Source organism: Mytilus trossulus, unplaced genomic scaffold (assembly GCF_036588685.1).
Source record: "Mytilus trossulus isolate FHL-02 unplaced genomic scaffold, PNRI_Mtr1.1.1.hap1 h1tg000782l__unscaffolded, whole genome shotgun sequence".
Lineage (NCBI taxonomy): Eukaryota > Metazoa > Mollusca > Bivalvia > Mytilida > Mytilidae > Mytilus > Mytilus trossulus.
This window is the reverse complement of record NW_026963492.1, coordinates 21,312-41,969: the sequence shown is the minus strand read 5'-3', so window position 1 is coordinate 41,969 and position 20,658 is coordinate 21,312. Positions and strand designations below refer to the sequence as shown.

Sequence of the window (20,658 nt, the reverse complement as noted above, 5' to 3'; positions counted from 1 at the left end):
TACGTTTAAAAATGCATTCTCCCTTTTATTGCGACTTGCCGTATTTCACAAGCCGCTTTTTTTATTTTCACACCAGTTTTGTCATGCAGAAATCGTTTCATGCTGTTGGGTAATTAAAGCAAAGCAAGATCTCGTGTTTCGTGTGCTTTTTGTATATACATTTGCAAAATTTGTGTAGCTTGTTTTAAAATTAAAACACCGTGTCTGAGTAAGACATAGGATTTATAGGCTTTGGAAACTCGGAAACATTTGAGTATCGCTTCTCGGCCTTTTGGCTAAGATCAAAGTGTAGTATCTGTTCTTATCAGCTTAATATCTGATACGTACCCCATGTGGGTACTTCGATATTAAACTGATTTTTGCAACTAGGTGAGATGTTAGGTGCTTGCACCGCTCTTGCCACGAGTTGGCCTGGTATTGCAGTACCTCCAGGATCGGCTCACTCCCCATTTCGGGGAGAAAATTAAAATAGAAAAATAGCTCCTTCTATAGTCTGAGAAACAGCCCCAGTAAAATATTCTCTAATACTTTTTCTATATTATTTTATGTTATGTATTGTATAGTTTTACTCATTGTTGTAAATTAATTCTACTTCTCGCGCATGTAAAATAAATCGCATATTATTTTATTTTTTTATGTCTGTTCTCTGAAAAGTATTTTTTTCTTTTCTAATAATGTGATGGTTTTTTTTTTTCTCTTTTTCTCTCTCGCTTGTATTCATAACAGCATATGTCAGTGTAATAATGTATTCTCGTTCCTTTAAAACAAACTCTATATAAATTTTTAGCGTTACGGAAAAACGCGGGGAAAATAATTACGTCCCCTTCTACTGTTTCAATCATCGTTAATAGCGACGTCGCCTCAGAACGAGGGCAAACGATGGAAACTACAGTCGGCCGGTAAGTTTTTTCCTCCTTTTAAAATTAATTTAAACATAGCTGTACCGGTTAATTCCTTTAAAAAATAGAACAGATGAACTGTTTGTGTGTTTTTTATTTAAACGACAGAGTGAAAAGTCCGTGCTGATTGTGAAAAAGCGTTGAATTTATTTTGTGATCAATGAAATTTTCAAGGCTTTGAAATCTGCGTTCGTCGGACATAGAATGAATTAAAATTGTCATGTTGTTTTGTTCGATTAAGATTAAATACGAATACGTATACGTATGACATACGTTTAAAAATGCATTCTCCCTTTTATTGCGACTTGCCGTATTTCACAAGCCGCTTTTTTTATTTTCACACCAGTTTTGTCATGCAGAAATCGTTTCATGCTGTTGGGTAATTAAAGCAAAGCAAGATCTCGTGTTTCGTGTGCTTTTTGTATATACATTTGCAAAATTTGTGTAGCTTGTTTTAAAATTAAAACACCGTGTCTGAGTAAGACATAGGATTTATAGGCTTTGGAAACTCGGAAACATTTGAGTATCGCTTCTCGGCCTTTTGGCTAAGATCAAAGTGTAGTATCTGTTCTTATCAGCTTAATATCTGATACGTACCCCATGTGGGTACTTCGATATTAAACTGATTTTTGCAACTAGGTGAGATGTTAGGTGCTTGCACCGCTCTTGCCACGAGTTGGCCTGGTATTGCAGTACCTCCAGGATCGGCTCACTCCCCATTTCGGGGAGAAAATTAAAATAGAAAAATAGCTCCTTCTATAGTCTGAGAAACAGCCCCAGTAAAATATTCTCTAATACTTTTTCTATATTATTTTATGTTATGTATTGTATAGTTTTACTCATTGTTGTAAATTAATTCTACTTCTCGCGCATGTAAAATAAATCGCATATTATTTTATTTTTTTATGTCTGTTCTCTGAAAAGTATTTTTTTCTTTTCTAATAATGTGATGGTTTTTTTTTTTCTCTTTTTCTCTCTCGCTTGTATTCATAACAGCATATGTCAGTGTAATAATGTATTCTCGTTCCTTTAAAACAAACTCTATATAAATTTTTAGCGTTACGGAAAAACGCGGGGAAAATAATTACGTCCCCTTCTACTGTTTCAATCATCGTTAATAGCGACGTCGCCTCAGAACGAGGGCAAACGATGGAAACTACAGTCGGCCGGTAAGTTTTTTCCTCCTTTTAAAATTAATTTAAACATAGCTGTACCGGTTAATTCCTTTAAAAAATAGAACAGATGAACTGTTTGTGTGTTTTTTATTTAAACGACAGAGTGAAAAGTCCGTGCTGATTGTGAAAAAGCGTTGAATTTATTTTGTGATCAATGAAATTTTCAAGGCTTTGAAATCTGCGTTCGTCGGACATAGAATGAATTAAAATTGTCATGTTGTTTTGTTCGATTAAGATTAAATACGAATACGTATACGTATGACATACGTTTAAAAATGCATTCTCCCTTTTATTGCGACTTGCCGTATTTCACAAGCCGCTTTTTTTATTTTCACACCAGTTTTGTCATGCAGAAATCGTTTCATGCTGTTGGGTAATTAAAGCAAAGCAAGATCTCGTGTTTCGTGTGCTTTTTGTATATACATTTGCAAAATTTGTGTAGCTTGTTTTAAAATTAAAACACCGTGTCTGAGTAAGACATAGGATTTATAGGCTTTGGAAACTCGGAAACATTTGAGTATCGCTTCTCGGCCTTTTGGCTAAGATCAAAGTGTAGTATCTGTTCTTATCAGCTTAATATCTGATACGTACCCCATGTGGGTACTTCGATATTAAACTGATTTTTGCAACTAGGTGAGATGTTAGGTGCTTGCACCGCTCTTGCCACGAGTTGGCCTGGTATTGCAGTACCTCCAGGATCGGCTCACTCCCCATTTCGGGGAGAAAATTAAAATAGAAAAATAGCTCCTTCTATAGTCTGAGAAACAGCCCCAGTAAAATATTCTCTAATACTTTTTCTATATTATTTTATGTTATGTATTGTATAGTTTTACTCATTGTTGTAAATTAATTCTACTTCTCGCGCATGTAAAATAAATCGCATATTATTTTATTTTTTTATGTCTGTTCTCTGAAAAGTATTTTTTTCTTTTCTAATAATGTGATGGTTTTTTTTTTTCTCTTTTTCTCTCTCGCTTGTATTCATAACAGCATATGTCAGTGTAATAATGTATTCTCGTTCCTTTAAAACAAACTCTATATAAATTTTTAGCGTTACGGAAAAACGCGGGGAAAATAATTACGTCCCCTTCTACTGTTTCAATCATCGTTAATAGCGACGTCGCCTCAGAACGAGGGCAAACGATGGAAACTACAGTCGGCCGGTAAGTTTTTTCCTCCTTTTAAAATTAATTTAAACATAGCTGTACCGGTTAATTCCTTTAAAAAATAGAACAGATGAACTGTTTGTGTGTTTTTTATTTAAACGACAGAGTGAAAAGTCCGTGCTGATTGTGAAAAAGCGTTGAATTTATTTTGTGATCAATGAAATTTTCAAGGCTTTGAAATCTGCGTTCGTCGGACATAGAATGAATTAAAATTGTCATGTTGTTTTGTTCGATTAAGATTAAATACGAATACGTATACGTATGACATACGTTTAAAAATGCATTCTCCCTTTTATTGCGACTTGCCGTATTTCACAAGCCGCTTTTTTTATTTTCACACCAGTTTTGTCATGCAGAAATCGTTTCATGCTGTTGGGTAATTAAAGCAAAGCAAGATCTCGTGTTTCGTGTGCTTTTTGTATATACATTTGCAAAATTTGTGTAGCTTGTTTTAAAATTAAAACACCGTGTCTGAGTAAGACATAGGATTTATAGGCTTTGGAAACTCGGAAACATTTGAGTATCGCTTCTCGGCCTTTTGGCTAAGATCAAAGTGTAGTATCTGTTCTTATCAGCTTAATATCTGATACGTACCCCATGTGGGTACTTCGATATTAAACTGATTTTTGCAACTAGGTGAGATGTTAGGTGCTTGCACCGCTCTTGCCACGAGTTGGCCTGGTATTGCAGTACCTCCAGGATCGGCTCACTCCCCATTTCGGGGAGAAAATTAAAATAGAAAAATAGCTCCTTCTATAGTCTGAGAAACAGCCCCAGTAAAATATTCTCTAATACTTTTTCTATATTATTTTATGTTATGTATTGTATAGTTTTACTCATTGTTGTAAATTAATTCTACTTCTCGCGCATGTAAAATAAATCGCATATTATTTTATTTTTTTATGTCTGTTCTCTGAAAAGTATTTTTTTCTTTTCTAATAATGTGATGGTTTTTTTTTTCTCTTTTTCTCTCTCGCTTGTATTCATAACAGCATATGTCAGTGTAATAATGTATTCTCGTTCCTTTAAAACAAACTCTATATAAATTTTTAGCGTTACGGAAAAACGCGGGGAAAATAATTACGTCCCCTTCTACTGTTTCAATCATCGTTAATAGCGACGTCGCCTCAGAACGAGGGCAAACGATGGAAACTACAGTCGGCCGGTAAGTTTTTTCCTCCTTTTAAAATTAATTTAAACATAGCTGTACCGGTTAATTCCTTTAAAAAATAGAACAGATGAACTGTTTGTGTGTTTTTTATTTAAACGACAGAGTGAAAAGTCCGTGCTGATTGTGAAAAAGCGTTGAATTTATTTTGTGATCAATGAAATTTTCAAGGCTTTGAAATCTGCGTTCGTCGGACATAGAATGAATTAAAATTGTCATGTTGTTTTGTTCGATTAAGATTAAATACGAATACGTATACGTATGACATACGTTTAAAAATGCATTCTCCCTTTTATTGCGACTTGCCGTATTTCACAAGCCGCTTTTTTTATTTTCACACCAGTTTTGTCATGCAGAAATCGTTTCATGCTGTTGGGTAATTAAAGCAAAGCAAGATCTCGTGTTTCGTGTGCTTTTTGTATATACATTTGCAAAATTTGTGTAGCTTGTTTTAAAATTAAAACACCGTGTCTGAGTAAGACATAGGATTTATAGGCTTTGGAAACTCGGAAACATTTGAGTATCGCTTCTCGGCCTTTTGGCTAAGATCAAAGTGTAGTATCTGTTCTTATCAGCTTAATATCTGATACGTACCCCATGTGGGTACTTCGATATTAAACTGATTTTTGCAACTAGGTGAGATGTTAGGTGCTTGCACCGCTCTTGCCACGAGTTGGCCTGGTATTGCAGTACCTCCAGGATCGGCTCACTCCCCATTTCGGGGAGAAAATTAAAATAGAAAAATAGCTCCTTCTATAGTCTGAGAAACAGCCCCAGTAAAATATTCTCTAATACTTTTTCTATATTATTTTATGTTATGTATTGTATAGTTTTACTCATTGTTGTAAATTAATTCTACTTCTCGCGCATGTAAAATAAATCGCATATTATTTTATTTTTTTATGTCTGTTCTCTGAAAAGTATTTTTTTCTTTTCTAATAATGTGATGGTTTTTTTTTTTCTCTTTTTCTCTCTCGCTTGTATTCATAACAGCATATGTCAGTGTAATAATGTATTCTCGTTCCTTTAAAACAAACTCTATATAAATTTTTAGCGTTACGGAAAAACGCGGGGAAAATAATTACGTCCCCTTCTACTGTTTCAATCATCGTTAATAGCGACGTCGCCTCAGAACGAGGGCAAACGATGGAAACTACAGTCGGCCGGTAAGTTTTTTCCTCCTTTTAAAATTAATTTAAACATAGCTGTACCGGTTAATTCCTTTAAAAAATAGAACAGATGAACTGTTTGTGTGTTTTTTATTTAAACGACAGAGTGAAAAGTCCGTGCTGATTGTGAAAAAGCGTTGAATTTATTTTGTGATCAATGAAATTTTCAAGGCTTTGAAATCTGCGTTCGTCGGACATAGAATGAATTAAAATTGTCATGTTGTTTTGTTCGATTAAGATTAAATACGAATACGTATACGTATGACATACGTTTAAAAATGCATTCTCCCTTTTATTGCGACTTGCCGTATTTCACAAGCCGCTTTTTTTATTTTCACACCAGTTTTGTCATGCAGAAATCGTTTCATGCTGTTGGGTAATTAAAGCAAAGCAAGATCTCGTGTTTCGTGTGCTTTTTGTATATACATTTGCAAAATTTGTGTAGCTTGTTTTAAAATTAAAACACCGTGTCTGAGTAAGACATAGGATTTATAGGCTTTGGAAACTCGGAAACATTTGAGTATCGCTTCTCGGCCTTTTGGCTAAGATCAAAGTGTAGTATCTGTTCTTATCAGCTTAATATCTGATACGTACCCCATGTGGGTACTTCGATATTAAACTGATTTTTGCAACTAGGTGAGATGTTAGGTGCTTGCACCGCTCTTGCCACGAGTTGGCCTGGTATTGCAGTACCTCCAGGATCGGCTCACTCCCCATTTCGGGGAGAAAATTAAAATAGAAAAATAGCTCCTTCTATAGTCTGAGAAACAGCCCCAGTAAAATATTCTCTAATACTTTTTCTATATTATTTTATGTTATGTATTGTATAGTTTTACTCATTGTTGTAAATTAATTCTACTTCTCGCGCATGTAAAATAAATCGCATATTATTTTATTTTTTTATGTCTGTTCTCTGAAAAGTATTTTTTTCTTTTCTAATAATGTGATGGTTTTTTTTTTTCTCTTTTTCTCTCTCGCTTGTATTCATAACAGCATATGTCAGTGTAATAATGTATTCTCGTTCCTTTAAAACAAACTCTATATAAATTTTTAGCGTTACGGAAAAACGCGGGGAAAATAATTACGTCCCCTTCTACTGTTTCAATCATCGTTAATAGCGACGTCGCCTCAGAACGAGGGCAAACGATGGAAACTACAGTCGGCCGGTAAGTTTTTTCCTCCTTTTAAAATTAATTTAAACATAGCTGTACCGGTTAATTCCTTTAAAAAATAGAACAGATGAACTGTTTGTGTGTTTTTTATTTAAACGACAGAGTGAAAAGTCCGTGCTGATTGTGAAAAAGCGTTGAATTTATTTTGTGATCAATGAAATTTTCAAGGCTTTGAAATCTGCGTTCGTCGGACATAGAATGAATTAAAATTGTCATGTTGTTTTGTTCGATTAAGATTAAATACGAATACGTATACGTATGACATACGTTTAAAAATGCATTCTCCCTTTTATTGCGACTTGCCGTATTTCACAAGCCGCTTTTTTTATTTTCACACCAGTTTTGTCATGCAGAAATCGTTTCATGCTGTTGGGTAATTAAAGCAAAGCAAGATCTCGTGTTTCGTGTGCTTTTTGTATATACATTTGCAAAATTTGTGTAGCTTGTTTTAAAATTAAAACACCGTGTCTGAGTAAGACATAGGATTTATAGGCTTTGGAAACTCGGAAACATTTGAGTATCGCTTCTCGGCCTTTTGGCTAAGATCAAAGTGTAGTATCTGTTCTTATCAGCTTAATATCTGATACGTACCCCATGTGGGTACTTCGATATTAAACTGATTTTTGCAACTAGGTGAGATGTTAGGTGCTTGCACCGCTCTTGCCACGAGTTGGCCTGGTATTGCAGTACCTCCAGGATCGGCTCACTCCCCATTTCGGGGAGAAAATTAAAATAGAAAAATAGCTCCTTCTATAGTCTGAGAAACAGCCCCAGTAAAATATTCTCTAATACTTTTTCTATATTATTTTATGTTATGTATTGTATAGTTTTACTCATTGTTGTAAATTAATTCTACTTCTCGCGCATGTAAAATAAATCGCATATTATTTTATTTTTTTATGTCTGTTCTCTGAAAAGTATTTTTTTCTTTTCTAATAATGTGATGGTTTTTTTTTTTCTCTTTTTCTCTCTCGCTTGTATTCATAACAGCATATGTCAGTGTAATAATGTATTCTCGTTCCTTTAAAACAAACTCTATATAAATTTTTAGCGTTACGGAAAAACGCGGGGAAAATAATTACGTCCCCTTCTACTGTTTCAATCATCGTTAATAGCGACGTCGCCTCAGAACGAGGGCAAACGATGGAAACTACAGTCGGCCGGTAAGTTTTTTCCTCCTTTTAAAATTAATTTAAACATAGCTGTACCGGTTAATTCCTTTAAAAAATAGAACAGATGAACTGTTTGTGTGTTTTTTATTTAAACGACAGAGTGAAAAGTCCGTGCTGATTGTGAAAAAGCGTTGAATTTATTTTGTGATCAATGAAATTTTCAAGGCTTTGAAATCTGCGTTCGTCGGACATAGAATGAATTAAAATTGTCATGTTGTTTTGTTCGATTAAGATTAAATACGAATACGTATACGTATGACATACGTTTAAAAATGCATTCTCCCTTTTATTGCGACTTGCCGTATTTCACAAGCCGCTTTTTTTATTTTCACACCAGTTTTGTCATGCAGAAATCGTTTCATGCTGTTGGGTAATTAAAGCAAAGCAAGATCTCGTGTTTCGTGTGCTTTTTGTATATACATTTGCAAAATTTGTGTAGCTTGTTTTAAAATTAAAACACCGTGTCTGAGTAAGACATAGGATTTATAGGCTTTGGAAACTCGGAAACATTTGAGTATCGCTTCTCGGCCTTTTGGCTAAGATCAAAGTGTAGTATCTGTTCTTATCAGCTTAATATCTGATACGTACCCCATGTGGGTACTTCGATATTAAACTGATTTTTGCAACTAGGTGAGATGTTAGGTGCTTGCACCGCTCTTGCCACGAGTTGGCCTGGTATTGCAGTACCTCCAGGATCGGCTCACTCCCCATTTCGGGGAGAAAATTAAAATAGAAAAATAGCTCCTTCTATAGTCTGAGAAACAGCCCCAGTAAAATATTCTCTAATACTTTTTCTATATTATTTTATGTTATGTATTGTATAGTTTTACTCATTGTTGTAAATTAATTCTACTTCTCGCGCATGTAAAATAAATCGCATATTATTTTATTTTTTTATGTCTGTTCTCTGAAAAGTATTTTTTTCTTTTCTAATAATGTGATGGTTTTTTTTTTTCTCTTTTTCTCTCTCGCTTGTATTCATAACAGCATATGTCAGTGTAATAATGTATTCTCGTTCCTTTAAAACAAACTCTATATAAATTTTTAGCGTTACGGAAAAACGCGGGGAAAATAATTACGTCCCCTTCTACTGTTTCAATCATCGTTAATAGCGACGTCGCCTCAGAACGAGGGCAAACGATGGAAACTACAGTCGGCCGGTAAGTTTTTTCCTCCTTTTAAAATTAATTTAAACATAGCTGTACCGGTTAATTCCTTTAAAAAATAGAACAGATGAACTGTTTGTGTGTTTTTTATTTAAACGACAGAGTGAAAAGTCCGTGCTGATTGTGAAAAAGCGTTGAATTTATTTTGTGATCAATGAAATTTTCAAGGCTTTGAAATCTGCGTTCGTCGGACATAGAATGAATTAAAATTGTCATGTTGTTTTGTTCGATTAAGATTAAATACGAATACGTATACGTATGACATACGTTTAAAAATGCATTCTCCCTTTTATTGCGACTTGCCGTATTTCACAAGCCGCTTTTTTTATTTTCACACCAGTTTTGTCATGCAGAAATCGTTTCATGCTGTTGGGTAATTAAAGCAAAGCAAGATCTCGTGTTTCGTGTGCTTTTTGTATATACATTTGCAAAATTTGTGTAGCTTGTTTTAAAATTAAAACACCGTGTCTGAGTAAGACATAGGATTTATAGGCTTTGGAAACTCGGAAACATTTGAGTATCGCTTCTCGGCCTTTTGGCTAAGATCAAAGTGTAGTATCTGTTCTTATCAGCTTAATATCTGATACGTACCCCATGTGGGTACTTCGATATTAAACTGATTTTTGCAACTAGGTGAGATGTTAGGTGCTTGCACCGCTCTTGCCACGAGTTGGCCTGGTATTGCAGTACCTCCAGGATCGGCTCACTCCCCATTTCGGGGAGAAAATTAAAATAGAAAAATAGCTCCTTCTATAGTCTGAGAAACAGCCCCAGTAAAATATTCTCTAATACTTTTTCTATATTATTTTATGTTATGTATTGTATAGTTTTACTCATTGTTGTAAATTAATTCTACTTCTCGCGCATGTAAAATAAATCGCATATTATTTTATTTTTTTATGTCTGTTCTCTGAAAAGTATTTTTTTCTTTTCTAATAATGTGATGGTTTTTTTTTTTCTCTTTTTCTCTCTCGCTTGTATTCATAACAGCATATGTCAGTGTAATAATGTATTCTCGTTCCTTTAAAACAAACTCTATATAAATTTTTAGCGTTACGGAAAAACGCGGGGAAAATAATTACGTCCCCTTCTACTGTTTCAATCATCGTTAATAGCGACGTCGCCTCAGAACGAGGGCAAACGATGGAAACTACAGTCGGCCGGTAAGTTTTTTCCTCCTTTTAAAATTAATTTAAACATAGCTGTACCGGTTAATTCCTTTAAAAAATAGAACAGATGAACTGTTTGTGTGTTTTTTATTTAAACGACAGAGTGAAAAGTCCGTGCTGATTGTGAAAAAGCGTTGAATTTATTTTGTGATCAATGAAATTTTCAAGGCTTTGAAATCTGCGTTCGTCGGACATAGAATGAATTAAAATTGTCATGTTGTTTTGTTCGATTAAGATTAAATACGAATACGTATACGTATGACATACGTTTAAAAATGCATTCTCCCTTTTATTGCGACTTGCCGTATTTCACAAGCCGCTTTTTTTATTTTCACACCAGTTTTGTCATGCAGAAATCGTTTCATGCTGTTGGGTAATTAAAGCAAAGCAAGATCTCGTGTTTCGTGTGCTTTTTGTATATACATTTGCAAAATTTGTGTAGCTTGTTTTAAAATTAAAACACCGTGTCTGAGTAAGACATAGGATTTATAGGCTTTGGAAACTCGGAAACATTTGAGTATCGCTTCTCGGCCTTTTGGCTAAGATCAAAGTGTAGTATCTGTTCTTATCAGCTTAATATCTGATACGTACCCCATGTGGGTACTTCGATATTAAACTGATTTTTGCAACTAGGTGAGATGTTAGGTGCTTGCACCGCTCTTGCCACGAGTTGGCCTGGTATTGCAGTACCTCCAGGATCGGCTCACTCCCCATTTCGGGGAGAAAATTAAAATAGAAAAATAGCTCCTTCTATAGTCTGAGAAACAGCCCCAGTAAAATATTCTCTAATACTTTTTCTATATTATTTTATGTTATGTATTGTATAGTTTTACTCATTGTTGTAAATTAATTCTACTTCTCGCGCATGTAAAATAAATCGCATATTATTTTATTTTTTTATGTCTGTTCTCTGAAAAGTATTTTTTTCTTTTCTAATAATGTGATGGTTTTTTTTTTTCTCTTTTTCTCTCTCGCTTGTATTCATAACAGCATATGTCAGTGTAATAATGTATTCTCGTTCCTTTAAAACAAACTCTATATAAATTTTTAGCGTTACGGAAAAACGCGGGGAAAATAATTACGTCCCCTTCTACTGTTTCAATCATCGTTAATAGCGACGTCGCCTCAGAACGAGGGCAAACGATGGAAACTACAGTCGGCCGGTAAGTTTTTTCCTCCTTTTAAAATTAATTTAAACATAGCTGTACCGGTTAATTCCTTTAAAAAATAGAACAGATGAACTGTTTGTGTGTTTTTTATTTAAACGACAGAGTGAAAAGTCCGTGCTGATTGTGAAAAAGCGTTGAATTTATTTTGTGATCAATGAAATTTTCAAGGCTTTGAAATCTGCGTTCGTCGGACATAGAATGAATTAAAATTGTCATGTTGTTTTGTTCGATTAAGATTAAATACGAATACGTATACGTATGACATACGTTTAAAAATGCATTCTCCCTTTTATTGCGACTTGCCGTATTTCACAAGCCGCTTTTTTTATTTTCACACCAGTTTTGTCATGCAGAAATCGTTTCATGCTGTTGGGTAATTAAAGCAAAGCAAGATCTCGTGTTTCGTGTGCTTTTTGTATATACATTTGCAAAATTTGTGTAGCTTGTTTTAAAATTAAAACACCGTGTCTGAGTAAGACATAGGATTTATAGGCTTTGGAAACTCGGAAACATTTGAGTATCGCTTCTCGGCCTTTTGGCTAAGATCAAAGTGTAGTATCTGTTCTTATCAGCTTAATATCTGATACGTACCCCATGTGGGTACTTCGATATTAAACTGATTTTTGCAACTAGGTGAGATGTTAGGTGCTTGCACCGCTCTTGCCACGAGTTGGCCTGGTATTGCAGTACCTCCAGGATCGGCTCACTCCCCATTTCGGGGAGAAAATTAAAATAGAAAAATAGCTCCTTCTATAGTCTGAGAAACAGCCCCAGTAAAATATTCTCTAATACTTTTTCTATATTATTTTATGTTATGTATTGTATAGTTTTACTCATTGTTGTAAATTAATTCTACTTCTCGCGCATGTAAAATAAATCGCATATTATTTTATTTTTTTATGTCTGTTCTCTGAAAAGTATTTTTTTCTTTTCTAATAATGTGATGGTTTTTTTTTTTCTCTTTTTCTCTCTCGCTTGTATTCATAACAGCATATGTCAGTGTAATAATGTATTCTCGTTCCTTTAAAACAAACTCTATATAAATTTTTAGCGTTACGGAAAAACGCGGGGAAAATAATTACGTCCCCTTCTACTGTTTCAATCATCGTTAATAGCGACGTCGCCTCAGAACGAGGGCAAACGATGGAAACTATAGTCGGCCGGTAAGTTTTTTCCTCCTTTTAAAATTAATTTAAACATAGCTGTACCGGTTAATTCCTTTAAAAAATAGAACAGATGAACTGTTTGTGTGTTTTTTATTTAAACGACAGAGTGAAAAGTCCGTGCTGATTGTGAAAAAGCGTTGAATTTATTTTGTGATCAATGAAATTTTCAAGGCTTTGAAATCTGCGTTCGTCGGACATAGAATGAATTAAAATTGTCATGTTGTTTTGTTCGATTAAGATTAAATACGAATACGTATACGTATGACATACGTTTAAAAATGCATTCTCCCTTTTATTGCGACTTGCCGTATTTCACAAGCCGCTTTTTTTATTTTCACACCAGTTTTGTCATGCAGAAATCGTTTCATGCTGTTGGGTAATTAAAGCAAAGCAAGATCTCGTGTTTCGTGTGCTTTTTGTATATACATTTGCAAAATTTGTGTAGCTTGTTTTAAAATTAAAACACCGTGTCTGAGTAAGACATAGGATTTATAGGCTTTGGAAACTCGGAAACATTTGAGTATCGCTTCTCGGCCTTTTGGCTAAGATCAAAGTGTAGTATCTGTTCTTATCAGCTTAATATCTGATACGTACCCCATGTGGGTACTTCGATATTAAACTGATTTTTGCAACTAGGTGAGATGTTAGGTGCTTGCACCGCTCTTGCCACGAGTTGGCCTGGTATTGCAGTACCTCCAGGATCGGCTCACTCCCCATTTCGGGGAGAAAATTAAAATAGAAAAATAGCTCCTTCTATAGTCTGAGAAACAGCCCCAGTAAAATATTCTCTAATACTTTTTCTATATTATTTTATGTTATGTATTGTATAGTTTTACTCATTGTTGTAAATTAATTCTACTTCTCGCGCATGTAAAATAAATCGCATATTATTTTATTTTTTTATGTCTGTTCTCTGAAAAGTATTTTTTTCTTTTCTAATAATGTGATGGTTTTTTTTTTTCTCTTTTTCTCTCTCGCTTGTATTCATAACAGCATATGTCAGTGTAATAATGTATTCTCGTTCCTTTAAAACAAACTCTATATAAATTTTTAGCGTTACGGAAAAACGCGGGGAAAATAATTACGTCCCCTTCTACTGTTTCAATCATCGTTAATAGCGACGTCGCCTCAGAACGAGGGCAAACGATGGAAACTACAGTCGGCCGGTAAGTTTTTTCCTCCTTTTAAAATTAATTTAAACATAGCTGTACCGGTTAATTCCTTTAAAAAATAGAACAGATGAACTGTTTGTGTGTTTTTTATTTAAACGACAGAGTGAAAAGTCCGTGCTGATTGTGAAAAAGCGTTGAATTTATTTTGTGATCAATGAAATTTTCAAGGCTTTGAAATCTGCGTTCGTCGGACATAGAATGAATTAAAATTGTCATGTTGTTTTGTTCGATTAAGATTAAATACGAATACGTATACGTATGACATACGTTTAAAAATGCATTCTCCCTTTTATTGCGACTTGCCGTATTTCACAAGCCGCTTTTTTTATTTTCACACCAGTTTTGTCATGCAGAAATCGTTTCATGCTGTTGGGTAATTAAAGCAAAGCAAGATCTCGTGTTTCGTGTGCTTTTTGTATATACATTTGCAAAATTTGTGTAGCTTGTTTTAAAATTAAAACACCGTGTCTGAGTAAGACATAGGATTTATAGGCTTTGGAAACTCGGAAACATTTGAGTATCGCTTCTCGGCCTTTTGGCTAAGATCAAAGTGTAGTATCTGTTCTTATCAGCTTAATATCTGATACGTACCCCATGTGGGTACTTCGATATTAAACTGATTTTTGCAACTAGGTGAGATGTTAGGTGCTTGCACCGCTCTTGCCACGAGTTGGCCTGGTATTGCAGTACCTCCAGGATCGGCTCACTCCCCATTTCGGGGAGAAAATTAAAATAGAAAAATAGCTCCTTCTATAGTCTGAGAAACAGCCCCAGTAAAATATTCTCTAATACTTTTTCTATATTATTTTATGTTATGTATTGTATAGTTTTACTCATTGTTGTAAATTAATTCTACTTCTCGCGCATGTAAAATAAATCGCATATTATTTTATTTTTTTATGTCTGTTCTCTGAAAAGTATTTTTTTCTTTTCTAATAATGTGATGGTTTTTTTTTTTCTCTTTTTCTCTCTCGCTTGTATTCATAACAGCATATGTCAGTGTAATAATGTATTCTCGTTCCTTTAAAACAAACTCTATATAAATTTTTAGCGTTACGGAAAAACGCGGGGAAAATAATTACGTCCCCTTCTACTGTTTCAATCATCGTTAATAGCGACGTCGCCTCAGAACGAGGGCAAACGATGGAAACTACAGTCGGCCGGTAAGTTTTTTCCTCCTTTTAAAATTAATTTAAACATAGCTGTACCGGTTAATTCCTTTAAAAAATAGAACAGATGAACTGTTTGTGTGTTTTTTATTTAAACGACAGAGTGAAAAGTCCGTGCTGATTGTGAAAAAGCGTTGAATTTATTTTGTGATCAATGAAATTTTCAAGGCTTTGAAATCTGCGTTCGTCGGACATAGAATGAATTAAAATTGTCATGTTGTTTTGTTCGATTAAGATTAAATACGAATACGTATACGTATGACATACGTTTAAAAATGCATTCTCCCTTTTATTGCGACTTGCCGTATTTCACAAGCCGCTTTTTTTATTTTCACACCAGTTTTGTCATGCAGAAATCGTTTCATGCTGTTGGGTAATTAAAGCAAAGCAAGATCTCGTGTTTCGTGTGCTTTTTGTATATACATTTGCAAAATTTGTGTAGCTTGTTTTAAAATTAAAACACCGTGTCTGAGTAAGACATAGGATTTATAGGCTTTGGAAACTCGGAAACATTTGAGTATCGCTTCTCGGCCTTTTGGCTAAGATCAAAGTGTAGTATCTGTTCTTATCAGCTTAATATCTGATACGTACCCCATGTGGGTACTTCGATATTAAACTGATTTTTGCAACTAGGTGAGATGTTAGGTGCTTGCACCGCTCTTGCCACGAGTTGGCCTGGTATTGCAGTACCTCCAGGATCGGCTCACTCCCCATTTCGGGGAGAAAATTAAAATAGAAAAATAGCTCCTTCTATAGTCTGAGAAACAGCCCCAGTAAAATATTCTCTAATACTTTTTCTATATTATTTTATGTTATGTATTGTATAGTTTTACTCATTGTTGTAAATTAATTCTACTTCTCGCGCATGTAAAATAAATCGCATATTATTTTATTTTTTTATGTCTGTTCTCTGAAAAGTATTTTTTTCTTTTCTAATAATGTGATGGTTTTTTTTTTTCTCTTTTTCTCTCTCGCTTGTATTCATAACAGCATATGTCAGTGTAATAATGTATTCTCGTTCCTTTAAAACAAACTCTATATAAATTTTTAGCGTTACGGAAAAACGCGGGGAAAATAATTACGTCCCCTTCTACTGTTTCAATCATCGTTAATAGCGACGTCGCCTCAGAACGAGGGCAAACGATGGAAACTACAGTCGGCCGGTAAGTTTTTTCCTCCTTTTAAAATTAATTTAAACATAGCTGTACCGGTTAATTCCTTTAAAAAATAGAACAGATGAACTGTTTGTGTGTTTTTTATTTAAACGACAGAGTGAAAAGTCCGTGCTGATTGTGAAAAAGCGTTGAATTTATTTTGTGATCAATGAAATTTTCAAGGCTTTGAAATCTGCGTTCGTCGGACATAGAATGAATTAAAATTGTCATGTTGTTTTGTTCGATTAAGATTAAATACGAATACGTATACGTATGACATACGTTTAAAAATGCATTCTCCCTTTTATTGCGACTTGCCGTATTTCACAAGCCGCTTTTTTTATTTTCACACCAGTTTTGTCATGCAGAAATCGTTTCATGCTGTTGGGTAATTAAAGCAAAGCAAGATCTCGTGTTTCGTGTGCTTTTTGTATATACATTTGCAAAATTTGTGTAGCTTGTTTTAAAATTAAAACACCGTGTCTGAGTAAGACATAGGATTTATAGGCTTTGGAAACTCGGAAACATTTGAGTATCGCTTCTCGGCCTTTTGGCTAAGATCAAAGTGTAGTATCTGTTCTTATCAGCTTAATATCTGATACGTACCCCATGTGGGTACTTCGATATTAAACTGATTTTTGCAACTAGGTGAGATGTTAGGTGCTTGCACCGCTCTTGCCACGAGTTGGCCTGGTATTGCAGTACCTCCAGGATCGGCTCACTCCCCATTTCGGGGAGAAAATTAAAATAGAAAAATAGCTCCTTCTATAGTCTGAGAAACAGCCCCAGTAAAATATTCTCTAATACTTTTTCTATATTATTTTATGTTATGTATTGTATAGTTTTACTCATTGTTGTAAATTAATTCTACTTCTCGCGCATGTAAAATAAATCGCATATTATTTTATTTTTTTATGTCTGTTCTCTGAAAAGTATTTTTTTCTTTTCTAATAATGTGATGGTTTTTTTTTTTTCTCTTTTTCTCTCTCGCTTGTATTCATAACAGCATATGTCAGTGTAATAATGTATTCTCGTTCCTTTAAAACAAACTCTATATAAATTTTTAGCGTTACGGAAAAACGCGGGGAAAATAATTACGTCCCCTTCTACTGTTTCAATCATCGTTAATAGCGACGTCGCCTCAGAACGAGGGCAAACGATGGAAACTACAGTCGGCCGGTAAGTTTTTTCCTCCTTTTAAAATTAATTTAAACATAGCTGTACCGGTTAATTCCTTTAAAAAATAGAACAGATGAACTGTTTGTGTGTTTTTTATTTAAACGACAGAGTGAAAAGTCCGTGCTGATTGTGAAAAAGCGTTGAATTTATTTTGTGATCAATGAAATTTTCAAGGCTTTGAAATCTGCGTTCGTCGGACATAGAATGAATTAAAATTGTCATGTTGTTTTGTTCGATTAAGATTAAATACGAATACGTATACGTATGACATACGTTTAAAAATGCATTCTCCCTTTTATTGCGACTTGCCGTATTTCACAAGCCGCTTTTTTTATTTTCACACCAGTTTTGTCATGCAGAAATCGTTTCATGCTGTTGGGTAATTAAAGCAAAGCAAGATCTCGTGTTTCGTGTGCTTTTTGTATATACATTTGCAAAATTTGTGTAGCTTGTTTTAAAATTAAAACACCGTGTCTGAGTAAGACATAGGATTTATAGGCTTTGGAAACTCGGAAACATTTGAGTATCGCTTCTCGGCCTTTTGGCTAAGATCAAAGTGTAGTATCTGTTCTTATCAGCTTAATATCTGATACGTACCCCATGTGGGTACTTCGATATTAAACTGATTTTTGCAACTAGGTGAGATGTTAGGTGCTTGCACCGCTCTTGCCACGAGTTGGCCTGGTATTGCAGTACCTCCAGGATCGGCTCACTCCCCATTTCGGGGAGAAAATTAAAATAGAAAAATAGCTCCTTCTATAGTCTGAGAAACAGCCCCAGTAAAATATTCTCTAATACTTTTTCTATATTATTTTATGTTATGTATTGTATAGTTTTACTCATTGTTGTAAATTAATTCTACTTCTCGCGCATGTAAAATAAATCGCATATTATTTTATTTTTTTATGTCTGTTCTCTGAAAAGTATTTTTTTCTTTTCTAATAATGTGATGGTTTTTTTTTTTCTCTTTTTCTCTCTCGCTTGTATTCATAACAGCATATGTCAGTGTAATAATGTATTCTCGTTCCTTTAAAACAAACTCTATATAAATTTTTAGCGTTACGGAAAAACGCGGGGAAAATAATTACGTCCCCTTCTACTGTTTCAATCATCGTTAATAGCGACGTCGCCTCAGAACGAGGGCAAACGATGGAAACTACAGTCGGCCGGTAAGTTTTTTCCTCCTTTTAAAATTAATTTAAACATAGCTGTACCGGTTAATTCCTTTAAAAAATAGAACAGATGAACTGTTTGTGTGTTTTTTATTTAAACGACATAGTGAAAAGTCCGTGCTGATTGTGAAAAAGCGTTGAATTTATTTTGTGATCAATGAAATTTTCAAGGCTTTGAAATCTGCGTTCGTCGGACATAGAATGAATTAAAATTGTCATGTTGTTTTGTTCGATTAAGATTAAATACGAATACGTATACGTATGACATACGTTTAAAAATGCATTCTCCCTTTTATTGCGACTTGCCGTATTTCACAAGCCGCTTTTTTTATTTTCACACCAGTTTTGTCATGCAGAAATCGTTTCATGCTGTTGGGTAATTAAAGCAAAGCAAGATCTCGTGTTTCGTGTGCTTTTTGTATATACATTTGCAAAATTTGTGTAGCTTGTTTTAAAATTAAAACACCGTGTCTGAGTAAGACATAGGATTTATAGGCTTTGGAAACTCGGAAACATTTGAGTATCGCTTCTCGGCCTTTTGGCTAAGATCAAAGTGTAGTATCTGTTCTTATCAGCTTAATATCTGATACGTACCCCATGTGGGTACTTCGATATTAAACTGATTTTTGCAACTAGGTGAGATGTTAGGTGCTTGCACCGCTCTTGCCACGAGTTGGCCTGGTATTGCAGTACCTCCAGGATCGGCTCACTCCCCATTTCGGGGAGAAAATTAAAATAGAAAAATAGCTCCTTCTATAGTCTGAGAAACAGCCCCAGTAAAATATTCTCTAATACTTTTTCTATATTATTTTATGTTATGTATTGTATAGTTTTACTCATTGTTGTAAATTAATTCTACTTCTCGCGCATGTAAAATAAATCGCATATTATTTTATTTTTTTATGTCTGTTCTCTGAAAAGTATTTTTTTCTTTTCTAATAATGTGATGGTTTTTTTTTTTCTCTTTTTCTCTCTCGCTTGTATTCATAACAGCATATGTCAGTGTAATAATGTATTCTCGTTCCTTTAAAACAAACTCTATATAAATTTTTAGCGTTACGGAAAAACGCGGGGAAAATAATTACGTCCCCTTCTACTGTTTCAATCATCGTTAATAGCGACGTCGCCTCAGAACGAGGGCAAACGATGGAAACTACAGTCGGCCGGTAAGTTTTTTCCTCCTTTTAAAATTAATTTAAACATAGCTGTACCGGTTAATTCCTTTAAAAAATAGAACAGATGAACTGTTTGTGTGTTTTTTATTTAAACGACAGAGTGAAAAGTCCGTGCTGATTGTGAAAAAGCGTTGAATTTATTTTGTGATCAATGAAATTTTCAAGGCTTTGAAATCTGCGTTCGTCGGACATAGAATGAATTAAAATTGTCATGTTGTTTTGTTCGATTAAGATTAAATACGAATACGTATACGTATGACATACGTTTAAAAATGCATTCTCCCTTTTATTGCGACTTGCCGTATTTCACAAGCCGCTTTTTTTATTTTCACACCAGTTTTGTCATGCAGAAATCGTTTCATGCTGTTGGGTAATTAAAGCAAAGCAAGATCTCGTGTTTCGTGTGCTTTTTGTATATACATTTGCAAAATTTGTGTAGCTTGTTTTAAAATTAAAACACCGTGTCTGAGTAAGACATAGGATTTATAGGCTTTGGAAACTCGGAAACATTTGAGTATCGCTTCTCGGCCTTTTGGCTAAGATCAAAGTGTAGTATCTGTTCTTATCAGCTTAATATCTGATACGTACCCCATGTGGGTACTTCGATATTAAACTGATTTTTGCAACTAGGTGAGATGTTAGGTGCTTGCACCGCTCTTGCCACGAGTTGGCCTGGTATTGCAGTACCTCCAGGATCGGCTCACTCCCCATTTCGGGGAGAAAATTAAAATAGAAAAATAGCTCCTTCTATAGTCTGAGAAACAGCCCCAGTAAAATATTCTCTAATACTTTTTCTATATTATTTTATGTTATGTATTGTATAGTTTTACTCATTGTTGTAAATTAATTCTACTTCTCGCGCATGTAAAATAAATCGCATATTATTTTATTTTTTTATGTCTGTTCTCTGAAAAGTATTTTTTTCTTTTCTAATAATGTGATGGTTTTTTTTTTTCTCTTTTTCTCTCTCGCTTGTATTCATAACAGCATATGTCAGTGTAATAATGTATTCTCGTTCCTTTAAAACAAACTCTATATAAATTTTT

General features: G+C 34.4%; 18 non-coding genes across 18 annotated transcripts; all 18 read left to right on the top strand.

Moving 5' to 3' along the window:
• Positions 1–255: 255 nt before the first annotated feature.
• Positions 256–448, top strand: LOC134702952 (U2 spliceosomal RNA). The gene has a single exon (XR_010104630.1). It is a non-coding gene; the product is annotated as a U2 spliceosomal RNA (small nuclear RNA).
• A 976-nt stretch (positions 449–1,424) lies between these two features.
• LOC134702951 (U2 spliceosomal RNA) lies at positions 1,425–1,617 on the top strand. Its single transcript, XR_010104629.1, has one exon. It is a non-coding gene; the product is annotated as a U2 spliceosomal RNA (small nuclear RNA).
• A 976-nt stretch (positions 1,618–2,593) lies between these two features.
• On the top strand, positions 2,594–2,786 carry LOC134702950 (U2 spliceosomal RNA). The gene has a single exon (XR_010104628.1). It is a non-coding gene; the product is annotated as a U2 spliceosomal RNA (small nuclear RNA).
• A 976-nt stretch (positions 2,787–3,762) lies between these two features.
• Positions 3,763–3,955, top strand: LOC134702949 (U2 spliceosomal RNA). Its single transcript, XR_010104627.1, has one exon. It is a non-coding gene; the product is annotated as a U2 spliceosomal RNA (small nuclear RNA).
• A 975-nt stretch (positions 3,956–4,930) lies between these two features.
• On the top strand, positions 4,931–5,123 carry LOC134702947 (U2 spliceosomal RNA). Its single transcript, XR_010104626.1, has one exon. It is a non-coding gene; the product is annotated as a U2 spliceosomal RNA (small nuclear RNA).
• A 976-nt stretch (positions 5,124–6,099) lies between these two features.
• On the top strand, positions 6,100–6,292 carry LOC134702946 (U2 spliceosomal RNA). The gene has a single exon (XR_010104625.1). It is a non-coding gene; the product is annotated as a U2 spliceosomal RNA (small nuclear RNA).
• A 976-nt stretch (positions 6,293–7,268) lies between these two features.
• Positions 7,269–7,461, top strand: LOC134702945 (U2 spliceosomal RNA). The gene has a single exon (XR_010104624.1). It is a non-coding gene; the product is annotated as a U2 spliceosomal RNA (small nuclear RNA).
• Positions 7,462–8,437: 976 nt separating this feature from the next.
• LOC134702944 (U2 spliceosomal RNA) lies at positions 8,438–8,630 on the top strand. Its single transcript, XR_010104623.1, has one exon. It is a non-coding gene; the product is annotated as a U2 spliceosomal RNA (small nuclear RNA).
• A 976-nt stretch (positions 8,631–9,606) lies between these two features.
• Positions 9,607–9,799, top strand: LOC134702943 (U2 spliceosomal RNA). Its single transcript, XR_010104622.1, has one exon. It is a non-coding gene; the product is annotated as a U2 spliceosomal RNA (small nuclear RNA).
• Positions 9,800–10,775: 976 nt separating this feature from the next.
• Positions 10,776–10,968, top strand: LOC134702941 (U2 spliceosomal RNA). The gene has a single exon (XR_010104619.1). It is a non-coding gene; the product is annotated as a U2 spliceosomal RNA (small nuclear RNA).
• Positions 10,969–11,944: 976 nt separating this feature from the next.
• Positions 11,945–12,137, top strand: LOC134702940 (U2 spliceosomal RNA). Its single transcript, XR_010104618.1, has one exon. It is a non-coding gene; the product is annotated as a U2 spliceosomal RNA (small nuclear RNA).
• A 976-nt stretch (positions 12,138–13,113) lies between these two features.
• Positions 13,114–13,306, top strand: LOC134702939 (U2 spliceosomal RNA). The gene has a single exon (XR_010104617.1). It is a non-coding gene; the product is annotated as a U2 spliceosomal RNA (small nuclear RNA).
• Positions 13,307–14,282: 976 nt separating this feature from the next.
• On the top strand, positions 14,283–14,475 carry LOC134702938 (U2 spliceosomal RNA). Its single transcript, XR_010104616.1, has one exon. It is a non-coding gene; the product is annotated as a U2 spliceosomal RNA (small nuclear RNA).
• Positions 14,476–15,451: 976 nt separating this feature from the next.
• LOC134702936 (U2 spliceosomal RNA) lies at positions 15,452–15,644 on the top strand. Its single transcript, XR_010104615.1, has one exon. It is a non-coding gene; the product is annotated as a U2 spliceosomal RNA (small nuclear RNA).
• Positions 15,645–16,620: 976 nt separating this feature from the next.
• On the top strand, positions 16,621–16,813 carry LOC134702935 (U2 spliceosomal RNA). The gene has a single exon (XR_010104614.1). It is a non-coding gene; the product is annotated as a U2 spliceosomal RNA (small nuclear RNA).
• Positions 16,814–17,790: 977 nt separating this feature from the next.
• Positions 17,791–17,983, top strand: LOC134702934 (U2 spliceosomal RNA). Its single transcript, XR_010104613.1, has one exon. It is a non-coding gene; the product is annotated as a U2 spliceosomal RNA (small nuclear RNA).
• Positions 17,984–18,959: 976 nt separating this feature from the next.
• On the top strand, positions 18,960–19,152 carry LOC134702933 (U2 spliceosomal RNA). Its single transcript, XR_010104612.1, has one exon. It is a non-coding gene; the product is annotated as a U2 spliceosomal RNA (small nuclear RNA).
• Positions 19,153–20,128: 976 nt separating this feature from the next.
• Positions 20,129–20,321, top strand: LOC134702932 (U2 spliceosomal RNA). Its single transcript, XR_010104611.1, has one exon. It is a non-coding gene; the product is annotated as a U2 spliceosomal RNA (small nuclear RNA).
• Positions 20,322–20,658: the final 337 nt, after the last annotated feature.